This window comes from Prunus dulcis, chromosome 1 (assembly GCF_902201215.1).
Source record: "Prunus dulcis chromosome 1, ALMONDv2, whole genome shotgun sequence".
Lineage (NCBI taxonomy): Eukaryota > Viridiplantae > Streptophyta > Magnoliopsida > Rosales > Rosaceae > Prunus > Prunus dulcis.
Window position 1 is genome coordinate 16115236 of NC_047650.1, and position 9974 is coordinate 16125209.

At 38.1% G+C, this 9974-nt stretch overlaps 1 long non-coding RNA gene and 1 other non-coding gene across 2 annotated transcripts; one reads left to right on the forward strand and one right to left on the reverse strand.

Annotated features, from left to right (window-relative positions):
- Nucleotides 1-5299: 5299 nt before the first annotated feature.
- Nucleotides 5300-5602, reverse strand: LOC117621517. The gene is made up of 2 exons (XR_004584923.1): nucleotides 5557-5602; nucleotides 5300-5473 (listed from the first exon to the last, which is right to left on the reverse strand). It is a non-coding gene; the product is annotated as an uncharacterized LOC117621517 (long non-coding RNA).
- A 3849-nt stretch (nucleotides 5603-9451) lies between these two features.
- LOC117616867 lies at nucleotides 9452-9554 on the forward strand. Its single transcript, XR_004584211.1, has one exon. It is a non-coding gene; the product is annotated as a U6 spliceosomal RNA (small nuclear RNA).
- Nucleotides 9555-9974: the final 420 nt, after the last annotated feature.

The window sequence follows — 9974 nt, forward strand, 5'->3', positions numbered from 1 at the left end:
AAGTCATGCATGGAGTAAATAGGTGTCTTTTCACCGGTGCTTGGGAATGACATTTTCCCACTCTGCAATGAAGGATTTGGTTACACGTTTCTTAAGCAAAAGTTGAACACTGAATGACGTTGAATAATTTTTTTGTGTGGAAGGAGTACAATGGATGACTTGTATATTTCCATATTATGTTTCAAAACATCCCTTAAACCTAAAAATTAAAAAAATTAACAAATTGAAGAACAAAGAAACCGATGAGCACTACAAATGGCCTATTCACACGGAAAATAAAATTGTTTTCAACAAGTTGGACTAAATATAATTAACAAAGGGACACCGTCAAAAGTAATATGATAATAATTATAATAATTGTGGATAAATAATAATAAAATACTAATGTAGCATAACCATGAAACAGGGAATTCAGTAGGAAGATGAAATCTTAATAAGTTCGTAGAAATTTTCGGATCATTTTTCTAATTTTTGTGTATTTAGTTCTGAATTTTCCAAGAAAAAGGAATAAAATAATAATTTAGGGTAAAATGGGAGGATGTGGCCATGTTGACTGACGTACACTTGTGCAAGTGGTGAAAGGTGACCGGCTGAGATTGCGCCAGGTGTCTTTTTGCAATTAGGGTTGGCTATTATAGTGGAAAAATCCATTGGAATAGGTAATAAATAGTAGGAAATTCCTAAAAAAGGTTGGGAAAATTACCCGGGCCTCCTTGTGACGTCATAAAAATAGGACAACCTATAAATCATCCGTCTCGCAATGAAATAATCCAAATTGTTTTACATAACTCACTTCCCTCTTTACCCTAAGTATTGATGTTTGTTAACTTCAACTTCAATAACCTACTTCAACAAGCATCTCCCGTTAATGTTCGGAATAATTTTTAAAACTGCGTAACAATGAATCGGAGAATTCAGCAAGGGAGATGGAGTGTCAATGAGTTCGTAGCAATTTTCGGAAATAATTTTGAATTTTTGTGTATTAAGTTATGAATTTTATAAGACAAAGGAATAAAATAATAATTTAGGGTAAAATGGGAGGATGTGGCCATGTTGACTGACGTACACTTGTGCAAGGGGTGAAAGGTGACCGGCTGAGATTGCGCCAGGTACCTCATGGGAATTAGGGTTGGCTATTTTAGTGGAAAAATCCTTCATAATAGGTAATAAATAGTAGGAAATTCCTAAAAATGCCCCAAAAATTACTCCGGCCTCCTTGTGACGTCATAAAACTAGGAGAACCTATAAATCATTCGTCTTGCAATTTCTTAATCCAAATTGTTTTACATAACTCACTTCCCTCTTTACCCTAAGTATTGATGTTTGTTAACTTCAACTTCAATAACCTACTTCAACAAGCATCTCCCGTTAATGTTCGGAATTATTTTTAAAACTGCGTAACAATGAATCGGAGAATTCAGCAAGGGAGATGGAGTGTCAATGAGATGGTAGCAATTTTTGGATAATTTTTATATTTTTTGTGTAATTAGTTCTGATTTTTGTAAGGAAAAGTAATAAAATAATAATTTAGGGTAAAAAAGGGAGGATGTGGCCATGTTGACTGACGTACACTTGTGCAAGTAGTCATAAGTGACGGGCTGAGATCGCGCCAGGTGTCCTCTTGCTATTATTTTGGCTTTTTTAGTGCAACAATTTGTGGAAATAGGTAATAAATTATATGAAAATCCAAAATTTGCCCGGATAATGACAAAATCAAAATTATTTGTACATAACTCACTTTCCTCTTAACCCTAATTCACGTTAACACGTATATTTCGGATACTATTCGATATATAATTTGTAATAATACAATAATTAGTTTCACTATATACAATAATATGTTTTGTTATAAAAGTTGAACATAAATAATAATTGCACATGCTTTGAAGCCATCATTGCAACTACGCCTAGACCTTTCAAGACGTCTGTTCGTATTCAATAAGTTGTCCACATGCAACTGCACCTAGAGTTTTAAACACGTCAGAGGTATTCAATAAGTTGTCCACATGCAACTGCACTTAGAGATTTTTAACACGTCAGAGGTATTCAATAAGTTGTCCAAATGACGCCGCATTGGGAATCACTAATATATTTTCAATCATGTCAAATCACATACAATAATGCCAGACTTTTTCTCAATAACCTCACACAAGTGAAGCAATTTTAAAACCCTTAGTGAATATTTGTCCTAGTCTATATGAGTGTTTATATATTCAGTCTGCATTTTTTTCACAGTATATGTTAACTTTTAGAGGGATTCCACAAACATAAAATATAAAGAAAGCAAGAAATAGTAGGAGATGAACCAGTACAAAAAACAATATATAAATGGTACATAATAATTCCATAACCTTGTCACAAACGCACTCACAAAAGGTTTTCCATAAACCTTGTCCTAACATATAATAAATAAAGGCAACATTGCATATGATGCAACCATGTCCAAATCTGATACGTGATAAAAAAAAAAATGGACATGGCAGCAACATATGACTGAAGTAGATGGGCTCTTTGCATCTTCTGTTTTTGTAATTAAGGACATCAAAATATTAAGGTTTAAATCTTCCATAGTAGTTAGCATCAAAATAGCTTTGAAGCAGAGTGTAACGAAAATTCCAATTCCACTGATTTGCCTCTGCTCAAACACGAGAACCAAAATGGTTACTTCCCTTGCTGAGTATATTTGGTGACGTCGGAAACGGTAATAGATGACCAATCAAAACCGGGTACGACGAGTTTTGCATAGGATCGGAAGTAGTCGAATCCAGCTTGCATCACACGCTTCTTTGACTCCACTGCATTAGATGAGTTCTTGTATTTTTGAACAGCTACACTCCGAAGTCGTTTGTGTCTACGCTTCATGCGCTGCAACTTCGCCCATTCCAGATTGGCCTGCCTTTTGTCATCTTCAATTTGGCCTTCAACAAATTCCAAACGTGCCCTTGCCCTTTGGATTTCATCAACAAGTTGAAGATGCCTCTCCTTCCAAAAACCAACAACTCTTTCGGACTCAAAACTTCCAACAAAATGGTCATTCTGTCTAGGAATGTGACATTGCTTGTCTGGTGACTCACTTGCGTGTCGAAGGCGGTCTTTGTTTGGAGGGGTGTTTATTATGCTCACATCAAACTTGGTTAGTAAATCCATTCTTTGGGGGGAATGAGTTTGTTTGGTTGAGAGAGTATCAGTAGATGGAGACAGATTCGGGGGAGGAGTGAGTTTTGTGGGGGAGGAGAATTTATATGAAAGGGGTGATAGTAATACCAAGAAAAGGCTTCCCGCCAAAAATATTTGGTGGACAATGTATAAATTAATTTTTGGTCTGATACAATATAAGTTTAATCCTAACTAGTTTGGTTGAGTTAACTAAGTAGATGTCACTTCCATTGAGTTTCTCTCAACCACTATCAGTGGTGTAAGGAGAGTGTGAGGTTGACATGCTTCAAAAGCAAAACCTGACACCTCTTTTAAAAAAATTCCCGCCAAAAAGTACATATGTTGACTACACACAAGCTTTCGTATGTTGGTCTATAAACCTATCTTCCCTTTCTCAAACGAAGTTGCATATGCAATCCTCATCCTCCCAAAACAAAGAGGATTATTCAAGCATGTCAACCTCTTCAGGCGCCAACAATACAATCGAAGATGACAAATTGGAGTCGCAGGTTCTATTTCCACATTCTACTCGCCGTCCCCTTCCTTTTTCAACATCATTTGGGAGTGAGGGGGACTCCGATGATCCATTAGAGGCAATACATGCAGTCAATGCCAAGCTGGATTATAATTCCAGACTGATCAATTCATGGCACGAGAAATGTGTTGAAGACGAGGCAATTTTGGCTGATCTTAACATTAGAGTGAACAAAGCGTTCTCCCAAAAGAACAAGTACTTGAAGCTGAGTCATAAAAGGAAGCTGAAAGCTGAGGAGTTGGATACAGTAATGAATGATGAAATGAAAGGTTGTTTGATGAACCATATGCGAAGCGAAGAGCACCATAGTGAACTGGAGTTGGCATTCAACGAAGGATTCGACAAATTCCGAGCATTTGCGGCAACAACTCATACAAGTTATGATTGGAACTATGTGTCCCCTGATGCTGTGAGAGAGATACTAGACGATGGGGGTGACATGAATGAGCATAAGCACGTCAAAGCTGCTCGGAAGAAGCCGACCGATCCGAGTAAGTGATTGCAGCTACCGCTGTTCGGTTGGTTGAGGGTGACCGTGGTATTGCACATATACTCCCTTAATGTCATTATCTAATTTAAAATAACACAAATATCAGTTTCATTTGCTTCATATATAATTATTGGGACTATGTATTGCAAGTCATCATGTGTTATAATGTCTAACATTCTATTTTGAAAATATGGACATATTATTCAATAAGCAGTCAATATCACAGCAAGCTGGGAATCAGTAAATGCTCCTTATCATGTCCATTTACATTAAAGAGCTGGCGTACTAATGTGTTCAAAAAAAACTGACACGTGAGTCATAAGTAACATAACATGTGCTATACATTGTTTAGTGAATGGTTTATGGTATATATATATATATATATATAATAAAATTCCAAATATTGCTGAAGATTTATTTGGTCTATATCACTAGGGATATGAGTGGCCATAAGCATGTGAGACCTGCTAAGAAGAAGCTGACGAGTACGACCGAGTGATTGTGGCTACCGTTGTTCAGTTGGTTGGGGAGATCGTGGTATTGCTAAGAGGGAGCACATAATATGTTTTGCAATCAAATGTTCTTTTCTGTGTGGAATTATGAGTATTTATGTAAGTTAGTGTACCCTTTAATATTTGTCATTCAGTATCGAAATGTAATTGGCTGCAATGTTATGTTTCTTTTGTACACGCTGCTTTCTATTTGCTCTGTTCCAACAAAGTGCTTCAAGTATCCTTCAGTTACAAAAGTGTACAAAATCGTGCCCTTATTAACCAGTTGGAAAAAGTGGCTACTGCTGGAAATGATTATTGGTAATGGAAACAACAGAGTAACTGCTGGAAATGCTGCATTAGCCTGAGGATTTGAAAAATGAATCTCTGTTAAAGCATAATTCACCATAAACTGGCCATTTTACATGGTAAAAGTCATTGCTTCTTCACATAACTCAAAATTTCATACTTTATCAAATGTCTTTGAAAATTTATAAATAGGGAGAAGATGTAAAATTAACATGTCTCCAAATTTCATGGACGAATGAAACCAAGCAAATTTTCATTTCAATTACCAGTGGACATAGTAAGAGCTCATCGGAGGACATGAACAAAAACACAATAATATTCAAAAACTGAATCTTTAAACATCAATAACATGTCATTAATCTTCATAACAACCACATTTCGTGTAATACAAATATAAATCATTCAGTTGGTCCGTGCATCCTGTCAAAATCGTCGAATAATGGGTCACTACGATGTATTGGAGTTGATTCGTCGTTGTTCGACGGTGATGTCCTGCATAAACATCAAACACAAGCACATAAAAATTTTACCTATTCAAATTTTAGATGCTATTACAAATAGTGTTAGCATCTTACGGTGTGTTCAAGGCTGGGCATTGTCTTCTATCATGACCAATGTGTCCACACTCCCGACAGTGTCTAATCCCTCGCTTCATTGCCTTTTCCTTTGCTCCCGTTACTCCTTTCGACCTTCCTTTGCACCTCACTCTCTTATGGTCTTTCATATATTGTGTTTGAGAGCTGAACCCTCCAACTTCGTTATTACTTGGTCCATCCTTCAGCAACTTCAACTTCACCTGCAAACTTTTTTGAGTCTCTGACAGTACCTCACATCCTTCTTCACTCATTACTGCATCACAACATATCAATGCATTCCACTTACACAAAACATTGCCCAAATTGACACAAAATACGCATAGCCTAACTTCCAATTACACAAAACGCAAGCAAAATTTCATAAGTTACGTCATCTCTTGTGAAATAATCTGTTCAAAATAACATTAGAACCAATATGTTCAACTAAGAACACAAATGTAATTCAAACCACCAATTACAGAACTTCACCCAATATCCTCTCCAAATGCTTACTCCTAATGTCATTAAGCCTAAGTTTAGGTTCTTTTACCTACATTTCATAATTTTCCACCCCGACCAACAACAATGAACTAAGTATATTGAATATTCATAAGCAAATGACACATTATTGATTCCAAAAATGACGCATTATTGATGCCACAAATGACGAATTTCCCACCCTCACAAAAAAATCAACCAAACCCAATAAAATCAATTCAGCAAGTGAACTTACCTCTCAAAATCAATCGGGACCTCTTAAGTCAGTCAGCTGGAAAGAATGTGGTGGACATTAGAGAAGACTCTTTGGTATTTGAGACTCCATCTCTACCAAAATCGAGGACCAACTGCTGCTGCGGCTTCTAGCTACAAAAAGAGATATGCTACTTTGCTTTCATCTGGAATCTTGTCAGCTGAATGAAAAAGAGAAGGGGTTTTCACTTGAGCCATAGAATCAAAACAGGGCAACAGCTAGGTAAGAGACATTCTTCGTAATACCCAGGTTACCATAGATCGCAGGCCTCCCAACGAGCTAATGACAATCGAGTGACTATACGGTTTGGGAGATTTGGATCCTTCTAATTGTGGGTTTGCTTTACATTCAAAAAGAGAGGATTGTGTTCTTCAATTTTTCAGAGAGGGAAAGAGGGGAAGAACTGAAGTTGGGTTTCTAACGGGTTAGATTTCAACCCGTTTCTACATGCACCCTCTTTTAAAAACTCACCGTTGGATGAAATCCAACGGCTCTTACATACCCCTCACAAACACCCCTTATAACTTCCCACTCACTATAGACTCTCCCCTTTTTGATTGCTTCATTGCGTCCCACATTCCATGATGGGCCCTGTTTTATTGGTAGATCTGTTCATAGCCGTACCCCAGCTGTATCGATACGTCTAATATAAATTAAAGACCGTTGTATGGCTTTGAATTTTTTTTTAAAATTTAAAAATTTTTAATCTATAACCATTAGAAGGTTTCAAAAAGGCAAACTTCATTTCTAGTCGTGTAATTTCTCGGTTTTACCACTTGAGTCTTTTTTTTTTTTTTTTTAAGAAGGAGAAATTCATTCATAAAATCACAGATGTACAAAGAGCGACATGATACAGTGGCTTCGTTAAAACCTTCCTAGGACAACCTCATGGAACAAATTCCAAGGGAGGAAAGAGTACCACACATATCATGGACTAACAGGAGAGTCTAATTCAGGTCACTTTGGACCATTACAATAAAAGAAACAAGTCAAAAACAAAACCTAACACAAAGACCTCCGACGAGAGCCGCACCTAGACACCAACACAGTAGACCCACATGAAAGGACCGTAGAAACCCCAAATAATAAACCCATAGGAGAGGACCGCAGAACATCCCAATTGTCAAAAGAAGCCTTCTATGAGCAAAATCATAGTCATTTGACACCCATACAAACTGTAAGTCATACCATACCAGAAACCAGGAGAGAACACATAAACAACAGTAAAAAGACCCATGAGAAGCACTCCACTTCAACTCAAAACCTGACAAAGAAAACCTCCTATAACCATGCATAGTTCTTCGGTCGGCACAGAGTAAAGAAGAACACCACATCCCAACAACTACCACTAGCGTCGTTGCTGCCGCAATTTCAATTGCACTTATATTTTATTGACACAATGGTTTGGACATAAGATTTCCAAAAACTTGTAAAGTGAGTCTTTAACATAGATTACAAGCTTTAGGTTCTCATTTATGATATTTTGCACCATGATTAAAAGTTTAAGATTCTTCATAATTCATAATCTTGTAATTTAGAATGGAAATGACCCCCTTACAATGTTAAGGTAAGGATGGACTTTGGAGAAGTACATGTTGTCCTTATTCTTTTAAACATAAGGGTTTATAGCATTAATTACCACTTTTACAATGTTTTGGGTGATTTTAGTATGTTTAATGAGTTTGAAAAAGTGGGCCCAATGTCCAAGGATGTCGGACTTGAACAGAATTCGTCACAAATTTTGTGGAAGAATTCGAGATCGGTCTTGTCAATCATCAATCTGACTAGGGAATCCACTATTTTCAAAAGGAATTCAATATATAGGCATCAATACAAGCTCAAAGTCATCTAGACTTTCTATGTGGCAGGTTATACCTCAGAGCAACTCCACTCAATTGGGTCTTCATGAAAGTGGAAGCTAGTTCCTGTAGCTCTTCAGTACAGCCCCTCGTTTGAACCATGGTAGAACAATAACACTAGTCTTCACAAAGATGGAAACTTCTCAACTTGCTCTTCAATTCCATGGCACTAGTAGCTCAACTCGATAACATCTTAAAGGTGTGATATTGTAGATTTAAAAGAAAGTGGATTGATTCCTTCAAGATATCATCATCATGAAAAAACCAGTCATGAATCTGAGACTAAAACAAAGTGTATAAATGAAATGCAAGGCTAAGGTCATAGTTTTGAAAACATGAGAAGATTTCAAAAGCACAATGCTGAAATCTTATTTCAAAACCATAAACACCGTCGAATAAAAAATGCAAAATGAGAAGTGTTAGCTGCTCTTTGTACCCCATATTAATTTTAAACATAAATAACCTATTTACCTTTGTACATAATTACCGTTAAGGACAAAAAACATTTAAAATTAAAATTAAAATTGTTCACTACACCCCACATATGTTCCTATAACCCTAACGAGGTTTATATGTTTATATTGGTGAAAAAAATATCTTGTATTTATTCATGAATGGTGAAATTGAAGTTAGAGAGGCTTCGAATGAGGTATGAGTTTATTTTTTGGCATTTTTCAAGTTTAGGATTTTATAATGGTCACTGGTTGAGTTCAGAACATCAGTATCGAATTGTCATATCCCGGGATCGGCTCTGCCGTAGCACGATATTGTCCGCTTTAGGGCCCCCCTCTCTGCCCTCACAATTTTGTTTTTTAGGAGCTCACGGGCAACTTCCCAGTGGGTCACCCATCCTGAGATTGCTTTAGCCTCAACTCACTTAACTTTGGAGTTCCTATGACTCCAAAGCTAATGAGCTAACAAAAGACCTCGTGCTGGATAGAGGCGTGCATGTACATATAAGGGACATCACCCCCTCTTTGTTGGTCGATGTGGGATGTTATAATCCACCCCCCTTAGGGGTCCGACGTTCTCGTCGGCACACTCGCACCACACGGCAGAGTGGCTCTGATACCAAATTGTCATATCCCGGGATCGGCTCCGCCGTAGCATGATATTGTCCGCTTTGGGCCCCCTCTCTACCATCACGGTTTTGTTTATGGGAGCTCACAAGCAACTTCACAGTGGGTCACTCATCCTGGGATTGCTTTAGCCCCAACTCGCTTAACTTTGGAGTAAGGCCTCGTGCTAGTTGGTCGATGTGGGATTTTACAATCCAACCCCCTTAGGGGCCTGACGTCCTCGTCGGCATACTCGCACCACACGGCAGACAAGATTAGCATGGCCCATGCGCGATGACACGAATAAATCGAGAAATGGTCCAAATTTTTAAAATTGTCACATCCCTGGATTAGCTCCGCCGTAGCACGATATTGTCTGCTTTGGGCCTCCCTCTCTATCCTCACGATTTTGTTTCTGAGAGCTCACGAACAACTTTCCAGTGGGTGATCCATCCTGGGATTGCTCTAGCCCCCAACTCGCTTAACTTCGGAGTTCCCATGACTTCGAAGCCAGTGAGCTTCCAAAAGGCCTCGTGCTAGATGGAGGCGGGCATGTACATATAAGGCACATTACCCCATCTCCTTTGGTCGATGTAGGATGTTACAATCCATCCCCTTCAAGAGCTCGACGTCCTCATCGGCACACTCGCACCGCACGACAGAGTGGCTCTGATACCAAATTGTCACATCCCGGGATCGGCTCCGCTATAGCATGATATTGTCCGCTTTGGGCCCCCTCTCTGCCTTTAC